This window comes from Vulpes lagopus, chromosome 7, assembly GCF_018345385.1.
Source record: "Vulpes lagopus strain Blue_001 chromosome 7, ASM1834538v1, whole genome shotgun sequence".
Lineage (NCBI taxonomy): Eukaryota > Metazoa > Chordata > Mammalia > Carnivora > Canidae > Vulpes > Vulpes lagopus.
The window spans coordinates 10,751,416-10,769,512 of NC_054830.1; the positions used below are offsets into that span (position 1 = coordinate 10,751,416).

An 18,097-nucleotide genomic window follows, 5' to 3' on the forward strand; every position below is an offset into this window, starting at 1 on the left:
ACCCATAGCCTGCTCCACTACACTTTTTCCTTTCAGCTATATAACTAATATATAATTACATTTAATATTTTTATTTAACAAACTGCACCTACTCAAAGTGTATAATTTGACACCTGTGATGAGCACAGCATAACATAAAGAGTTGTTGGTTGAATCACTATGTTGTAAAGGAAACTAATGTAACATTGTGTGTCAACTAAACTTCAATAAAAAAATAAATAAAGTTGCATTTTGCTGCATTCAAAAAGTTGTACAAAATTTGGAGCATATTTTGAATTATTCCATTTCTATGTGATTCTAGAAAGTGTACAATATGCTTAACTACTTAGTTCTGTAACTTATTAAAATTTAATTCCCTTGAGCCTCAATTTTCTTATTTCTTAAGGTAACATAGGATAATAAAGGTAATTTCAGGGGTAATATGTGGGGAACACAAAATTGGGTGGTCATATTTTTTAGATCCCTAAGAAATTGTTCAATGGTGAGAGGTATGATATGTGTGTGTGTTTATGTACTTTTTTGTCTCAAGTAAACATGGGTGCTCATATGCACACACACAGACTCATTATCTGTGTGTGATCTTTCATGACACAGTAAACTTGAGAGAAAATGGGAGAGGATAAGAATGAAAAGAATGAACATTTGGGTTAATGTGAAAGTAAAACCCTCTTATCTTGATGAAGTCCCAATAGTTCATTTTTGCTATTCTTTCTCTTGCCTTCATGGATGAATCTTGCAAGAAGTTACTGTGGCCAAGTTCTAAAAGAGTGTTGCCTGTGTTCTCCTCTAGGATTTTGATGGACTTTTGTCTCACATTAAGACCTTTCACCCATTTTGAGATTATCTTTGTGTATGGGGCAAGAGAGTGGTCTAGTTTCATTCTTCTGCAGGTGGCTGTCCAATTTTCCCAGCACCATTTATTGAAGAGACTGTCTTTTTTCCAGTGGACAATCTTTCCTCCTTTGTCGAATATTAGTTGACCATAAAGTTGAGGGTCCACTTCTGGATTCTCTATTCTGTCCATTGATCTATGTGTCTGTTTTTGTGCCAGTACCACACTGTCTTGATGACCACAGCTCTGTAGTATAACTGGAAATTTGGAATTGTGATGCCCCCAGCTATGGTTTTCTTTATTGAATATTCCCCTGGCTACTCAGGGTCTTTTCTGATTCCACACAAATCTTCAGATGATTTGTTCCAACTCTGAAGAAAGTCCATGGTATTTTGATAGGGATTGCATTAAACATGTAAATTGCCCTGGAGCCTTGGTGTCCATCGAAAGATGAATGGAAAAGGAGGTGTGGTCTATGTATACAATGGAATATTACTCGGCTATTAGAAACGACAAATACTATAGTTTTTAGGGCATAGATCCTTTACCTCTTTGGTTAGGTTTATTCCTAAGTATCTTATGCTTCTGGGTGCAATTGTAAATGGGATTGACTCCTTAATTTCTCTTCATTCAGTCTCATTGTTACTGTATAGAAATGCCACTGATTTCTGGGCATTGATTCTGTATCCTGCCACGCTGCCAAATTGCTGTATGAGTTCTAGCAATCTTGGGGTGGAGGCTTTTGGGTTTTCTATGTGGAGTATCATGTCATCGGTGAAGAGGGAGAGTTTGACTTCTTCTTTGCCAATTTGAATGACTTTTATTTCTTTTTTTTCCCCCTGATTGCTGAGGCTAGGACTTCTAGTACTATGTTGAATAGCAGTGGTGAGAGTGGACATCCCTGTCTTGTTCCTGATCTTAGGGGAAAGGCTCCCAGTGCTTCCCCATTGAGAATGATATTTGCTGTGGGCTTTTCGTAGATGGCTTTTAAGATGTTGAGGAATGTTCCCTCTATCCCTACACTCTGAAGAGTTTTGATCAGGAATGGATGCTGTATTTTGTCAAATGCTTTCTCTGCATCTAATGAGAGGATCATATGGTTCTTGGTTTTTCTCTTGCTGATATGATGAATCGCATTGATTGTTTTATGAGTGTTGAACCAGCCTTGTGTCCCGGGGATAAATCCTACTTGGTCATGGTGAATAATTTTCTTAATGTGTTGTTGGATCCTATTGGCTAGTATCCTGTTGAGAATTTTTGCATCCATGTTCATCAGGGATACTGGTCAATAATTCTCCTTTTTGGTGGGGTCTTTGTCTGGTTTTGGAATTAAGGTGATGCTGGCCTCATAGAACGAATTTGGAAGTACTCCATCTCTTTCTATCTTTCCAAACAGCTTTAGTAGAATAGGTATGGTTTCTTCTTTAAATGCTTGACAGAATTCCCCAGGGAAGCCATCTGGCCCTGGACTTTTGTGTCTTGGGAGGTTTTGGATGACTGCTTCAATTTCCTCCCTGCTTGTTGGCCTGTTCAGGTTTTCTATTTCTTCCTGTTCCAGTTTTGTGTTGGTAGTGATCTCTCCTTTCTCATTCATGATTTTATTAATTTGAGTTTTCTCTCTCTTATTTTTAATAAGGCTGGATAATGGTTTATCTATCTTATTAATTCTTTCAAAGAACCAACTCCTGGTTTTGTTGATCTGTTCCACAGTTCTTCTGGTCTCTATTTCGTTGAGTTCTGCTTGAATCGTTATTAACTCTCTTCTTCTGCTGGGTGTAAGATTTACCCCCAAAGATACAGATGCAATGAAACGCTGGGTCACCTGCACCCCGATGTTTATAGCGGCAATGTTCACAATAGCCAAAGTGTGGAAGGAGCCTCAGTGTCCATCGAAAGATGAATGGATAAATAAGATGTGGTTTATGTATACAATGGAATATTACTCAGCCATTAGAAATGACAAATACTCACCATTTGCTTCAAAGTGGATGGAACTGGAGGATATTATGCTGAGTGAAATAAGTCAATCGGAGAAGGACAAACATTATATGGTCTCATTCATTTGGGGAATATAAAAAATAGTGAAAGGGAATAGAAGGGAAGGGAGAAGAAATGTGTGGGAAATATCAGGAAGGGAGACAGAACATGAGAGACTCCTAACTCTGGGAAACGAACTAGGGATGGTGGAAGGGGAGGAGGGCGGGGGGCGGGGGTGACTGGGTGACAGGAACTGAGGTGGGCACTTGATGGGATGAGCACTGGGTGTTATTCTGTATGTTGGCAAATTGAACACCAATAAAGAATGAATTTATAAAAAGAAAAAGAAATGACAAGTACCCACCATTTGCTTCGACATGGATGGAACTGGAGGGTATTATGCTGAGTGAAATAAGTCAATCGGAGGAGGGCAAACATTATGTGGTATCATTCATTTGGGGATTATAAAAGATAGTGAAAGGGAATAAAGGGGAAAGGAGAGAAAATGAGTGGGAAATATCAGAAAAGGAGATAGAACATGAGAGACTCCTAACTCTGGGAAAGGAACTAGGGGTGGTGTAAGGGGCAATGGACGGGGGGTGGGGGTGACTGGATGACGGACACTGAGGGAGACACTTGATGGAATGAGCACTGGGTATTATTCTATATGTTGGCAAATTGAGCACCAATAAAAAATAAATTTAAAAAAATCTCTAACTTCTCTGTTAGGTAATTGCTAAAAATTTCAAATTGCTGAGCCTCTTTCCTTATTCCTGAAGGCTATGAAATGTTCAACATAATTTCATATGAATATCATAAGTAAAGAATGAAATCTGTGGAAATTAATTTTTTACTCCAAAGAAAACATTCAAGTGTTGTGATTATAGAAAGAAGGAATGTTGAGTCAACATGATATAAAAGCATGCAGAAATATAGACACAAAACTGTAAATTATAACGGATGACTTTATTTTGGACCATGAGTTCCTTTTCTATTGTCTGCCTGAAAGGCCTCAGAGTCAGACCACACTCACATTTAAGCTGGGAGGAATTTGCCAAGCCTTATGATGGAGAAGAATATCACCAAATAGATTTGATATTTTTTTCTACTTAATGTGGGGTCTTTTAAAAAATATTTTATTTAAGAGGGCAACAGAATGAGAGAGAGAAAGTATAAGCAGAAGGAGAGGTAGAGGAAGAAGGAGAAGCAGACTCCCTGCTGAGCAAGGAGTTGAATGTGGGGCACCTGAGCCAAAGGCAGATGCTTATTCAACTGAGCCAGCCAGGTTCCCCTTAATGTGGGTTCTTTCATTGCAATTTCCCTTATCCAAAGGAGGCTATGAGTAATTGGAAGACTTAAACTAAGTTTCCTCAAATAATTATATTGACTATGCCCATATGAGATTCCTCATGCTGCTATAAAGTAACCCCATATTAGTTGCTTAAAACAGACATATACATGCCCTTATAGCTCTGGAGAAGAAACTTGGAAGGACTCTCTTCAGGCTAATAGCAATATGTCTGCGAGGTTGAGTACTTTCTAGAGGCTCATGAGAAAATCCGTTTCCTTTCCAATTCCAGGCTCTATTGCTGGATGTCTGCATTCCTGGGCTGATGGCTCTGCCTCCGCCTTCAGAGCCAACAGCATAGCATTTCCCATCACTCTCCAACACTTTCATCTCCCTCCTGAACATCCAGAGGACTGTTATGATTAACTTATCCCACCTGGACAATCATATCTTTTTAAAAAATATTTTATTTATTTATTCATGAAAGACACAGAGAGAGAGAGGCAGAGACATAGGAAGAGGGAGAAGCAGGCTCCGTGCAGGAAGCCCAATGTGGGACTCGATCCTGGGATTCCAGGATCATGCCCTGGGCTGAAGGGCTCACGCTCAAACACTGAGCCACCCAGGCGTCCCCTGGACAATCATATTTAATCTCTTATCTTAATGGCAGCTGATTAGCAATCCTGTTCAATGTGCTACCTGAATCCTTCTTTGCTATAACAAATAACACATTAAAGACTGGATAATATGACATGGACATATTTGGGAAGGCCTTATTCTGGCTACCACAAGATCTTTTCCATAAATGTATTATTTTGGTTACATATGAAAGCAATAAACACAGACTTTACACAGCCTGAAGAATGAGTGAATACACAATTCCTTCAAAATTTCATGCACTGACAATATTTGGTGCAGAAGACTTAAACCTATCTCTAACACAGGATCACAGCCTTGCTAATCAAAGAATGGTCCACACACCAGGACCCACACATCAACATCTCCTGGGAGCTTGTGAGAAATGCTAAATCTCTGGGCCACTCAGGACGTGTGATCAGATTCTGCATTTGTAGTGGAATCCATGTGGATTCACAAGCACATAGCTGCTGGTCTAGGTGGGTTTTGCACCTTTGATGGTTAACATGTGTGGCAGGATAGAACTTGAGGGGTGCTTTTGGATTGGATTATAGGTGTTCAGCAATATCCCTTCAGACATTCTCAGACATCCTCAGGGGAAATTTCATTTCTGTTTGAGAACCACTGTCCCAGAGCTTGAGAACTAATAGCATCCTGACAGAATGACACTCAAGGCCCACCACAAACTCAGATATTAAATGTGGACAAATCAGTAGACAGACAAGAACCATGTCTACAATGTAGATTGGAGTTCATAATATACTTTCTCAGGGATGAGATGTTTATAAAAATTAAATCAAACAATCCCTATGAGATGTTACACTCAAGTTAGAGTACATAAAAAGATCTAAATACATTTGTTATAATCATCAACTATTTTATGACAAAGGAATAAGTGACAGCTCTTGTATAAACTAAGAAATTCTTAACTGTTATGGCAAACGTGTCTTGAACCAATGTCTGTGGTGCCCAAGGTTTATTATCAGAATAACCTGCTTCTTCATCTTCTTGAAAAGAAGAATAGACTGCCAGGAGATAGCAGGCTGGGTCCCCACCACATGTCAATGCTTTGAAGATAAAGAGACCTAATCCAGGTGAGTTCCTGGGTCTTAGACTTGGAGACAATTTTACCTCAGAGATGAGATAAGGTGCTAAAAGATTCACACTTCAGGAAGGGGGCAAAGTGATGCAAAAGGACATTAAAAAAAAAACTGGGATGAGGGGCAAGACGGCGGAACAGTAGGGTCCCCAAATCACCAGTCCCCACCAAATTACCTAGATAACCTTCAAATCATCCCGAAAATCTACGAATTCGGCCTGAGATGTAAAGAGAGACCAGCTGGAACGCTACAGTGAGAAGAGTTCGCGCTTCTACCAAGGTAGGAAGACGGGGAAAAAGAAATAAAGAAACAAAAGGCCTCCAAGGGGGAGGGGCCCCGCGAGGAGCCGGGCTGAGGCCGGGGCGAGTGTCCCCAGGACAGGAGAGCCCCGTCCCGGAGGAGCAGGAGCTGCACCAACCTTCCCGGGCGAAAAGGGGCCCGCAGGGAGTTGGAGCAGGACCCAGGAGGGCGGGGATGCCCTCGCGCTCCCTGGGACACTAACAGGCACCTGCGCCCCGGGAGATGCGCCGAGCTCCCTAAGGGCTGCAGCGCGCACAGCTGGACCCGGAGCAGCTCGGAAGGGCTCGGGCGGCGGCTCCGCGGAGGGGGCTGCGGGGCGGGAGCGCGAATCCAACAGCGCAGGGCCCCGGAGCACCGGGCGCCGGGACACAGCCCAGGATCCGGCCTCCCCCGGGGACAGGCAGAGGCCGGGAGGGCCCAGGACAGCGAGGACGCTCCTGCCCCGAGCTGAGCAGATCAGCGGCCCCGCCCGGGAGTCCCCAGGCCCTGCAGACGGAGAGCCCCGGAGCTACTGCGGGGGCTGAATCCAGGGCTCCAGAGCTGCCGCCGCCACTGTGGCTTCCTCCCGGGGCCTCACGGGGTGAATAACACCCCCTGAGCCCTGCACCAGGCAGGGGGCTGAGCAGCTCCCCCAAGTGCTAACACCTGAGAATCAGCACAGCAGGCCCCTCCCCCAGAAGACCAGCGACACGGACCAGGTCCAGGGGAAGTCAAGGGACTTAAAGTATACAGAATCCGAAGATACTCCCCCGTGGTTTTTGTTTTTGTTTTTGTTTCTCTTTCTTTTTGATTTCTGATTGCTTCCCCCAACCCTTTTTTCACCTTTCTTTTTTCTTTTTCTCTTTCTTCTCTTTTTTCCTTTTTTTCTTCTTTTTCTTTTTTCTTTTTCTCTTTTCTTTCCTTCTCTCTCTCTTTTTTTCTCCTTTTCCCAATACAACTTGTTTTTGGCCACTGCACTGAGCAAAATGACTAGAAGGAAAACCTCACTTCAAAAGAAAGAATAAGAAACAGTCCTCTCTCCCACAGAGTTACAAAATCTGGATTACAAATCAATTTCAGAAAGCCAATTCAGAAACACTATTATACAGCTCCTGGTGGCTCTAGAAAAAAACATACAGGACTAAAGAGACTTAATGAGTGCAGAATTTAGATCCAATGGGCAGAAATTAAAAATCAATTGAATGAGATGCAATCCAAACTAGAAGTCCTAACCACGACAGTTAACGAGGTGGAAGAACGAGTGAGTGACATAGAAGACAGGTTGATGGCAAAGAGGGAAACTGAGGAAAAAAGAGACAAGCAATTAAAAGACCATGAAGACAGATTAAGGGAAATAAACGACAGCCTGAGGAAGAAAAACCTACGTTTAATTGGGGTTCCCGAGGGCGCCGAAAGGGCCAGAGGGCCAGAATATGTATTTGAACAAATCCTAGCTGAAAACTTTCCTAATCTGGGAAGGGAAACAGGCATTCAGATCCAGGAAATAGAGAAACCCCCCTAAAATCAATAAAAACCATTCAACACCTCGACATTTAATAGTGAAGCTTGCAAATTCCAAAGATAAAGAGAAGATCCTTAAAGCAGCAAGAGACAAAAAGTCCCTGACTTTTATGGGGAGGAATATTAGGGTAACAGCAGACCTCTCCACAGAGACCTGGCAGGCCAGAAAGGGCTGGCAGGATATATTCAGGGTCCTAAATGAGAAGAACATGCAACCAAGAATACTTTATCCAGCAAGGCTTTCATTCAAAATGGAAGGAGAGATAAAGAGCTTCCAAGACAGGCAGGAACTGAAAGAATATGTAACCTCCAAACCAGCTCTGCAAGAAATTTTAAGGGGGACTCTTAAAATTCCCCTTTAAAAAGAAGTTCAGTGGAACAATCCACAAAAACAAGGACTGAATAGATATCATGATGACACTAAACTCATATCTGTCAATAGTAACTCTGAACGTGAACGGGCTTAATGACCCCATCAAAAGGCGCAGGGTTTCAGACTGGATAAAGAAGCAGGACCCATCTATTGCTGTCAACAAGAGACTCATTTTAGACAGAAGGACACCTACAACCTGAAAATAAAAGGTTGGAGAACCATTTACCATTCAAATAGTCCTCAAAAGAAAGCAGGGGTTGCCATCCTCATATCAGATAAACTAAAAGTTACCCCGAAGGCTATAGTGAGAGATGAAGAGGGACACTATCTCACACTCAAAGGATCTATCCAACAAGAGGACTTAACAATCCTCAATATATATGCCCCGAATGTGGGAGCTGCCAAATATTTAAACCAATTAATAAACAAAGTGAAGAAATACTTAGATAATAATACGCTTATACTTGGTGACTTCAATATAGCTCTTTCTACCCTCGATAGGTCTTCTAAGCCCAACATCTCCAAAGAAACGAGAGCTTTAAATGATACACTGGACCAGATGGATTTCACAGATATTCACAGAACTTTACATCCAAACTCAACTGAATACACATTCTTCTCAAGTGCACATGGAGCTTTCTCCAGAATAGACCACATACTGGGTCACAAATCGGGTCTGAACCGATACCAAAAGATTGGGTTCGTCCCCTGCATATTCTCAGACCATAATGCCTTGAAATTAGAACTAAATCACAACAAGAAGTTTGGAAGGACCTCAAACACGTGGAGGTTAAGGACCATCCTGCTAAAAGATGAAAGGGTCAACCAGGAAATAAAGTAAGAATTAAAAAGATCATGGAAACTAATGAGAATGAAGATACAACCGTTCAAAATCTTTGGGAGGCAGCAAAAGCAGTCCTGAGGGGGAAATACATTGCAATACAAGCATCCATTCAAAAACTGGAAAGAACTCAAATACAAAAGCTCACCTTACACATAAAAGAGCTAGAGAAAAAACAGCAAATGGACCCTACACCCAGCAGAAGAAGAGAGTTAATCAAAATTCGAGCAGAACTCAATGAAATCGAGACCAGAAGAACTGTGGAACAGATCAACAGAAACAGGAGTTGGTTCCTTGAAAGAATTAATAAGATAGATAAACCATTAGCCAGCCATATTAAAGAAGAGAGAGAAGACTCAAATTAATAAAATCATGAATGAGAAAGGAGAGATCACTACCAACACCAAGGAAATACAGGGATGTCCACTCTCACCACTGCTATTCATCATAGTATTGGAAGTCCCAGCCTCAGCAATCAGACAACGAAAAGACATTAAAGACATTCAAATTGGCAAAGGAGAAGTCAAACTCTCCCTCTTCGCCGATGACATGATACTCTACATAGAAAACCCAAAAGCCTCCACCCCAAGATTGCTAGAACTCATACAGCAATTTGGTAGTGTGGCAGGATACAAAATCAATGCCCAGAAATCAGTGGCCTTTCTATACAGTAACAATGAGACTGAAGAAAGAGAAATTAAGGAGTCAATCCCATTTACAATTGCACCCAAAAGCATAAGATACCTAGGAATAAACCTAACCGAAGAGGTAAAGGATCTATACCCTAAAAACTATAGAACACTTCTGAAAAAATTGAGGAAGACACAAAGAGATGGAAAAACATTCCATACTCATGGATTGGCAGAATTAATATTGTGAAAATGTCAATGTTACCCAGGGCAATTGACACGTTTAATGCAATCCCTATCAAAATACCATGGACTTTCTTCAGAGAGTTAGAACAAATTATTTTAAGATTTGTGTGGAATCAGAAAAGACCCCGAATAGCCAGGGGAATTTTAAAAAAGAAAACCATCTCTGGGGGCATCACAATGCCAGATTTCAGGTTGTACTACAAAGCTGTGGTCATCAAGACAGTGTGGTACTGGCACAAAAACAGACACATAGATCAATGGAACAGAATAGAGAATCCAAAAGTGGACCCTGAACTTTATGGTCAACTAATATTCGACAAAGCAGGAAAGACTATCCTTTGGAAGAAAGACAGTCTCTTCAATAAATGGTGCTGGGAAAATTGGACATCCACATGCAGAAGAATGAAACTAGACCACTCTCTTGCACCATACACAAAGATAAACTCAAAATGGATGAGAGATCTAAATGTGAGACAAGATTCCATCAAAATCCTAGAGGAGAACACAGGCAACACCCTTTTTGAACTTGGCCACAGTAACTTCTTGGAAGATACATCCACGAAGGCAAAAGAAACAAAAGCAAAAATGAACTATTGGGACTTCATCAAGATAAGAAGCTTTTGCACAGCAAAGGATACAGTCAACAAAACTAAAAGACAACCTACAGAATGGGAGAAGATATTTGCAAATGACGTATCAGATAAAGGGCTAGTTTCCAAAATCTATAAAGAACTTATTAAACTCAACACCAAAGAAACAAACAATCCAATCATGAAATGGGCAAAAGACATGAATAGAAATCTCACAGAGGAAGACATGGACATGGCCAACACGCACATGAGAAAATGCTCTGCATCACTTGCCATCAGGGAAATACAAATCAAAACCACAATGAGATACCACCTCACACCAGTGAGAATGGGGAAAATTAACAAGGCAGGAAACCACAAATGTTGAAGAGGATGCAGAGAAAAGGGAACCCTCTTACACTGTTGGTGGGAATGTGAACTGGTGCAGCCACTCTGGAAAACTGTGTGGAGGTTCCTCAAAGAGTTAAAAATAGACCTGCCCTACGACCCAGCAATTGCACTGTTGGGGATTTACCCCAAAGATTCAGATGCAATGAAACGCCGGGACACCTGCACCCCGATGATTCTAGCAGCAATGTCCACAATGGCCAAACTGTGGAAGGAGCCTCGGTGCCCTTCGAAAGATGAATGGATAAAGAAGATGTGGTTTATGTATACAATGGAATATTCCTCAGCCATTAGAAACGACAAATACCCACCATTTGCTTCAACGTGGATGGAACCGGAGGGTATTATGCTGAGTGAAGTAAGTGAATCGGAGAAGGACAAACAGTGTATGTTCTCATTCATTTGGGGAATATAAATAATAGTGAAAGGGAATGTAAGGGAAGGGAGAGGAAATGTATGGGAAATATCAGAAAGGGAGACAGAACATAAAGACTCGTAACTCTGGGAAAAGAACTAGGGGTGGTGGAAGGGGAGGAGGGCGGGTGGTGGGGGTGAATGGGTGACAGGCACTGAGGGGGGCACTTGATGGGATGAGCACTGGGTGTTATTCTGTATGTTGGTAAATTGAACACCAAGAAAAAATTAATTAAAATAATTAAAAATAAATAAAAGTAAATAAAAAAAAAACTGGTTTCACTTGACCTCTAACCTAGTTGTTTGGGAACTGAAGTTCATTAGAAAAATATCCTTCCTAAAAAATAAATAAATAAATAAATAAATAAATAAATAAGAAAGAAAAGAAAAGGAAAGAGAAGAAAAGAAAAGAAAAGAAAAGAAAAGAAAAGAAAAGAAAAGAAAAGAAAAGAAAAGAAAAATATCCTTCCTGTCCAGAGGACTTTTCCACTTGGGAATCGTGTGCTTAGAGGTTGGAGTCACAAGTGGTAAGTGCACCTGATGAGCAGACACAGGGAGCTGTAAATATCTCCTCATCTCTAGTCCTTCAGTTTCTGCAACGTTTGACAGAAAGGGCTATGCTTCTTGTCTCTGTTCCAAATCCTACTTCTGGCTGGGGGACAATGCTTTACTCCTTCCTGCTGCCTTGGCTGAGGACAGAGCTTTAGTCCCTATCATCTACTGTCCATGGAGAAAGTCAGACTTCTACAAGGTGACCTTTTTGTTAGACATCCAGCCAGGTAAGCCCAACACATCAGTGGGCTGTGGATCACAGGGTCAGAGAGAATGGAAGCCAACAACATTGACCCATCTTCATCTGAGAGCCAATTCAACTTAGCCCAGAACTAGTGATCACTATGTTTGTTGGTTTGCTTGATTAAGTACTTAATGTATTAAAACAGTGCAAGTATCAGTTTCACAGAGTGAAAGCTTCTCACACTTTTGAAAGTCTCTGATACTCTTTATCATTAAACTTCTATTATAGCAATGCTAGAAAAGGTATGCTGAGATTGTTAAACTGAATGTGTGGAACTAATCAGTTGTGATTTTGTCCCCTGGGCATTATTGATCACTTGTCTGGAGCCAGCTTTGCCTGCCACACTGGAGAGGGGTTGGTGGAGACCAGGGATGCTCTTAACACCCTATCATGCACAGGACACACCCCACCCCAGGGCAGCCTCTGGCCAGAATGTCCTTGGTGCAGAGACAGAGAAATTTTGATTTAAAGACTATCAGTATTTGGAACATAGAAGCCCTCAGGTTCTACCTTCAACCTTGTAACACTTACTGTCCTGGCAGAGAATTCAGGTAACCCATTGGCGACAAGTTTAAAAGTTCCAATCACAAGGAATGTAAAAGCTCTGTAAGTTTCTTCAGCAGGCTGCTGAGTGAAAGAGACATTTCTTCTTAAATTATCCCTCAGGTTCAGCAAACCTCATATATATGATGGCCATTCTGATTGGCCTTTATAATTATATGCCCATATGTTGTGCTCTTTTTTTGTTGTTTTTGTTATTTTAAAGTTTTACTTGAATTCCTGTTTGTTAACACAGTATAATATTAGTTTCAGGTGTGCAAGATAGTGATTCAGCTGTTGGATACAATGCCTGGTACTCATCTCCAGTGCCCTCCATCATCCCCATCCCCCATTTCCCCATCCCCCGCTCACCTTCCTCTGGTATTTATTAGTTTCTCCTCTATGTTTATTTTTTTATTTTTTAATAATAAATTTATTTTTATTGGTGTTCAACTTGCCAACATACAGAATAACACCCAGTGCCCATCCCATCAAGTGCCCCCCTCAGTGCCCATCCCCTATTCACCCCCACCCCCCGCCCTCCTCCCCTTCCACCACCCCCAGTTCGTTTCCCAGAGTCAGGAGTCTTTATGTTCTGTCTCCCTTTCTGATATTTTCTCTTTTATTTTTAAAATATCACCATTTCAAATGATTTCCTCAGATCATTGTTTCTCAATTGACTTTTGGAACATATTTTGACCATAAATACTTTACATTTTATATAAATATGTCTACCTACCTACTTCTGCTTTTCTTGCTTTATTTAGTGGTGTTGCCCAACTGTAAATTTTATATGTATTTTTCTTGATATTTTGCTGTATTATATGGTTGCACTTATTCTAAGATCATAAGCCCTTTGGTTTTTGAGGATCTGAGGCAGTGGACAGATTTCATATTCTTTCAGACAGATACCGCTTTAAGTCATCATTTATTTAGCAATTGAACCTTTTCCAATGAAATTTAAATACAACCTTGCCATATGGTCAATGTCTTTATACATTGAAACCTAATTTCTAATTCATTTAACAAATAAAAACTGAGCATTCTAGAAACATTATATATTATATCCTTTTGTGTCTAGGATTTTTACAATTTAATTATTGATCCATGTCGATATCATTAATGCTTGCTATTTTATATGCTTTTTCAGTTCATTTTGGTTTTTCATACAATTTTGCCTGGGACGGCTGTTTTGAAACTACAGATTTTACATTTTAACCTGGTTTTGTGATCCCCTCACTCTTTTCATTCTATACCTTTTCATATTCATAGGATCTTATATACTAAATACATATATTCACATTACTTGGTGAAAAAAAGTGAAAAGCTGAGGTCCCTGCACTTTTGAATCATGTATCATAAGAGTGAGGACAGAGAACAATGAAATAAATGTGTGTGTGATATGATGTCTGCAGATAGAATGATATGAAGCAAATTATTGAGTACAAAAGGATATAATTGTCACGGAGCAGACAGGATTTATACAGCATGAGCTGGAGATTCCATTACATATTAGATGAAATCCAGAATGAGGATTACAGTGTGTCCCATGGGTTTGTCAAAGGAGAGATCAATATTCAAAGCCCAAGAATATTAATGAAAAGATGGCACATAAGAGAAAGGAGAAAGGGGCTAACCTCATCCCCTATCATACCACATAGAGATGAACCGGCCAAATAATGATGAAGGAGGTAGAGGAGAAATAAGTCTCCTGTGCTTGATATAAAAATGCCCACCTTTTGTTGAATTGTGTATACTTTCTTTTGTGAAGTGTTGCTTTATCCTTTTGCTCATTTGAGGGGGCATTTATATACATTATAAATAATTATATATATCTTAATATTATAATAATAAATATATTACTATATATCTTAATATATATATTATTTTTCCTTAGGAGGCTTAAGAATTGGAATTTATGTATTTTGCAGGGGAAAGATCACTGACTTGACCTACTTGAGTTGGATCCATTTCTGCCATCACCAGGATGACAGAGGCTGAGAAAGACAGGGGAATAACACAACACAGGAGGCCACAGAGTCCTGTGGGTGTGTGACTTGTGGAGTGTGAGAAGTCCCCACATAAGGGTGCCAGGACTCATAAATCTCAAGATGACGCAATACAGGGGCCAGGACTCAATTGAGGGAGGCCACTAAGAAGAGGATCTGGTTCAATTCCTGGAATACTTTTGCACAATATGATGAACACAGTGGGAGAGGCAGTGTGGACAGATAAGTCCCTGTGCCTTGAGGTTTCAGAGGGAACAGAGAAGCTACTTCTCTCCTCAGCATGTCTGACTGTGTCTCTCCTCAGTCTCCCTCCTGCTCCTTCCCCTTGCAGCACTGGCTGTGCTTCTTCAACTTGAACATTAGAGACAAATACCTTCCTCGGGGCCTTTGCACTGGCCACTCCCTCCGCTGAGAACACACCTCTCCAAAAATCCTTCATCTACCTCCTTCTCTAACTTGAGTTCTATGAGCCAAGTCACATCGTTTGCAGAATTGGCCTCCGTACCCATGAAATAGCATGCTCTATTCACTCTCTGCTTTATACCTCTTTTCTTTTTCTTTTTTTTTTTTTACAAAAATAAAATTTTTATTGGAGTTCAATTTGCCAACATATAGCATTACACCCAGTGCTCATACCGCCAAGTGCCCCCCTCAGGGCCCATCGCCTAGTCACCCCAACCCCCTGCCCACCTCCCTTTCCACTACCCCTTGTTCATTTCCAAGAGTTAGGTGTCTCTCAAGTTTTGTCACCCTCACTGATATTTTCACTCATTTTCTCTTCTTTTCCCTTTATTCCCTTTCACTAATTTTTATATTCTCCAAATGAATGAGACCATACAATGTTTGTCCTTCTCCGATTGACTTATTTCATTCAGCATAATACCCTCCAGTTCCATCCACGTTGAAGCAAATGGTGGGTATTTGTCGTTTCTAATGGCTGAATAATATTCCATTCTTCATACCACCTTCCACCATATGAAATGTTTATTTTTTATTTGCTAAAGTATTCTTTCTCCATTATCAAATGATAGGGATTTGTTCTTTAGCACCCTATATTCCTTGCCTAGACAATGCCTAAATCATGGCCAGCACTCAATTTATATATCTGAAATTTGAAATAATTTTTATTAAAACTATAGAATATGTGACCGTTTGCAACATAAGTGATTGGAACAAAACTTCCATAACTATGGTAGTAAAGAATCCCCTGGTGTGGACATTATCCTTGCACAAAATACTAAAATATTTAGACTACAAAATTAAAAAGGTGGCTATTCAAATCTGTGAGTAATACAAATATGTGAAAATTAATCATGATATTTGCTTCTGTCTTTGAAGTCACCTCTACCACATAAAACCAAGCAACAATACACAAATTTCAGAGTTTTTTCTTCTGGGATTTTCAGAGGAACCAGAACTTCAGCCCCTCATTTTTAGCCTTTTCCTTTCCATGTGCCTGATCACTGTGATTGGGAACCTGCTCATTATCCTGGCATGAGCTCCGACCCCCGCATCCACACCCCCAATACTTCTTCCTCACCAACCTGTCCTTTGTAGAATCTGTTCTACCTCCACCACCATCCTTAAGATGCTAATGAATATACAGAGAGCAAAGTCATAACCTATGCAGGTTGCCTCACACAGATTTATTTTTTCATACTGTTTGCCATGTTGGATGTCTTTCTCCTGAGTGTGATGGCCTATGACCGGTATGTGGCCATCTGCCACCCCCTGCACTACACAGTCATCATGAATCCCCAGCTCTATGGACTGCTGGTTCTGGTGTCCTGGATCATATGTATCCTCAATTCCTTGTTACAAAGTTTAATGATGTTGTGGCTGTCCTTCTGTACACAGGTGGAAATCCCTCACTTTTTCTGTGAACTCAATGAGATAGTCCAACTTGCCTGTTCTGACACCTTTCTTAATAACTTGGTGATGTATTTTGCAGCTGTCCTGATGGGTGGGGGTCCTTTTGCTGGGATAATTTACTCTTATTCTAAGATTGTTTCCTCCATACATGGAATTTCATCAGCTCAGGGCAAGTATAAAGCATTTTCCACCTGTGCGTCTCACCTCTCAGTTGTCTCCTTATTTTATTGTACAATGCTTGGTGTATACCTTAGCTCTGCTGCTACCCAGAGCTCCCACACAAAGTGCAGTAGCCTCGGTGATGTACACCGTGGTCACACCCATGCTGAACCCCTTCATCTACAGCCTGAGAAACAAAGGCATAAAGAGAGCTCTGAAAGCATTCTTTGCGAAGGAAACTCTACATGGCCAATTGTGGTAGGACTGAACAATTGCCTACAATTGCTTAATCTCAGTTAACTGAGAAAATTTTATCGATACATGTTTGTATTCAAATCCTAATGCTAATGTAAAATGATTATGTTACACATTTATGCTCTTACAGTTTGGGGTGGCAGATTCTGAAATCATTTTCACTGAGCTAAAAAGATGTTCACAAGGCTTGAATAATTATGTAAGTAACAGGGGAGAATCTATACTTATCTATTCCAAGCTTATAAAATAGTGCAAAAAATCTAAATATCTTTCTTATCTTTAACAAATGCTTTACAATGAGGGACCAAATGAAAGCTCTTAATTATGCAAGTATGAAATTCCCAGTAGTTTGGCAAATGTGTCATGAAGCTGAGATATGTCTTGCTCAAGGTTTATATCAACAAAGTTAGTTCTCCTTGTTGAAAAGGAAAACAGCAGTATTCTGTTGGTGGCAGGGTTGTATGCTCACCACAAGTCAACATTTTGGAGACCTGAGAGATCTAATACAGAAGGATTGCTCAGTACTATACTTTGTGGAAAAGTTAGTCAGGATTGGGATATGGTGCTGAGAGGTCCAAACTCTGGGAACAGCAGAGATCCTAAGGAAGCAGGAATTCACTTGGATTCATTTGGTTATAACCTGGTCTATTGGGAACACACAATCTCCAGGAAAACTTTCCTTTGTGTCTACCAGTGTCCCACAGGGAAATCATGCACTTAGAGGTTGGAGGAGCAGGAGAGAAACTGCCTCATGAATAGAGGAAGCTCTAAATATCCCGGGTGGCAACCCCTCTGCCTGTGCCACCGTGGGCTGGATGGGACCTAGTTGTTGCCTCTCGAGTCCTAAGCTTGTCTGAGAGACTAACACTAGCCTCTTTCCTGTTGTCTTGTGTGGGGACAGAGTTTAGTCACTCCACCCAGGAGGAATTCAGACTGCCACACGGAGACTTCATCAGAGTTCCCATGCAGGTGAGTCCCAGAGCCCAGCAAGTCCTCCAGGAAAGGGTCAGAGACAATCCAAGCCAGGCGCATCAACATAAGGTCAGCTGACAGCCACCAGCCTAGCCCAAAACCAGAGATTTCTATGCTCATTTGCTTGCTGATGAGTTGGTTGATGGATTCACTGATGATATTTTTAAAAAGAAGTGGATGTAGAGCTAGCAGCACATGGGTGATTGCTGACAATGAAGTAAGGGGGTGTGAGGCATAAAGTACTTCCAATAAAAGTAGCACTCAACCAGTGAGTTTAGCAATTAAAGGGAGTAGAAATATTAGGGATGGAGGGATGACCAGTGAAATCTGATGAAAATTTCTTTTTCATCTTTAAAAAGGGGCTTATTGGACTCTGTTTCC

General features: G+C 40.9%; 1 pseudogene; it reads left to right on the forward strand.

The window, feature by feature from the left end:
• Positions 1-11,839: 11,839 nt before the first annotated feature.
• On the forward strand, positions 11,840-16,751 carry LOC121495083 (annotated as a pseudogene).
• Positions 16,752-18,097: the final 1,346 nt, after the last annotated feature.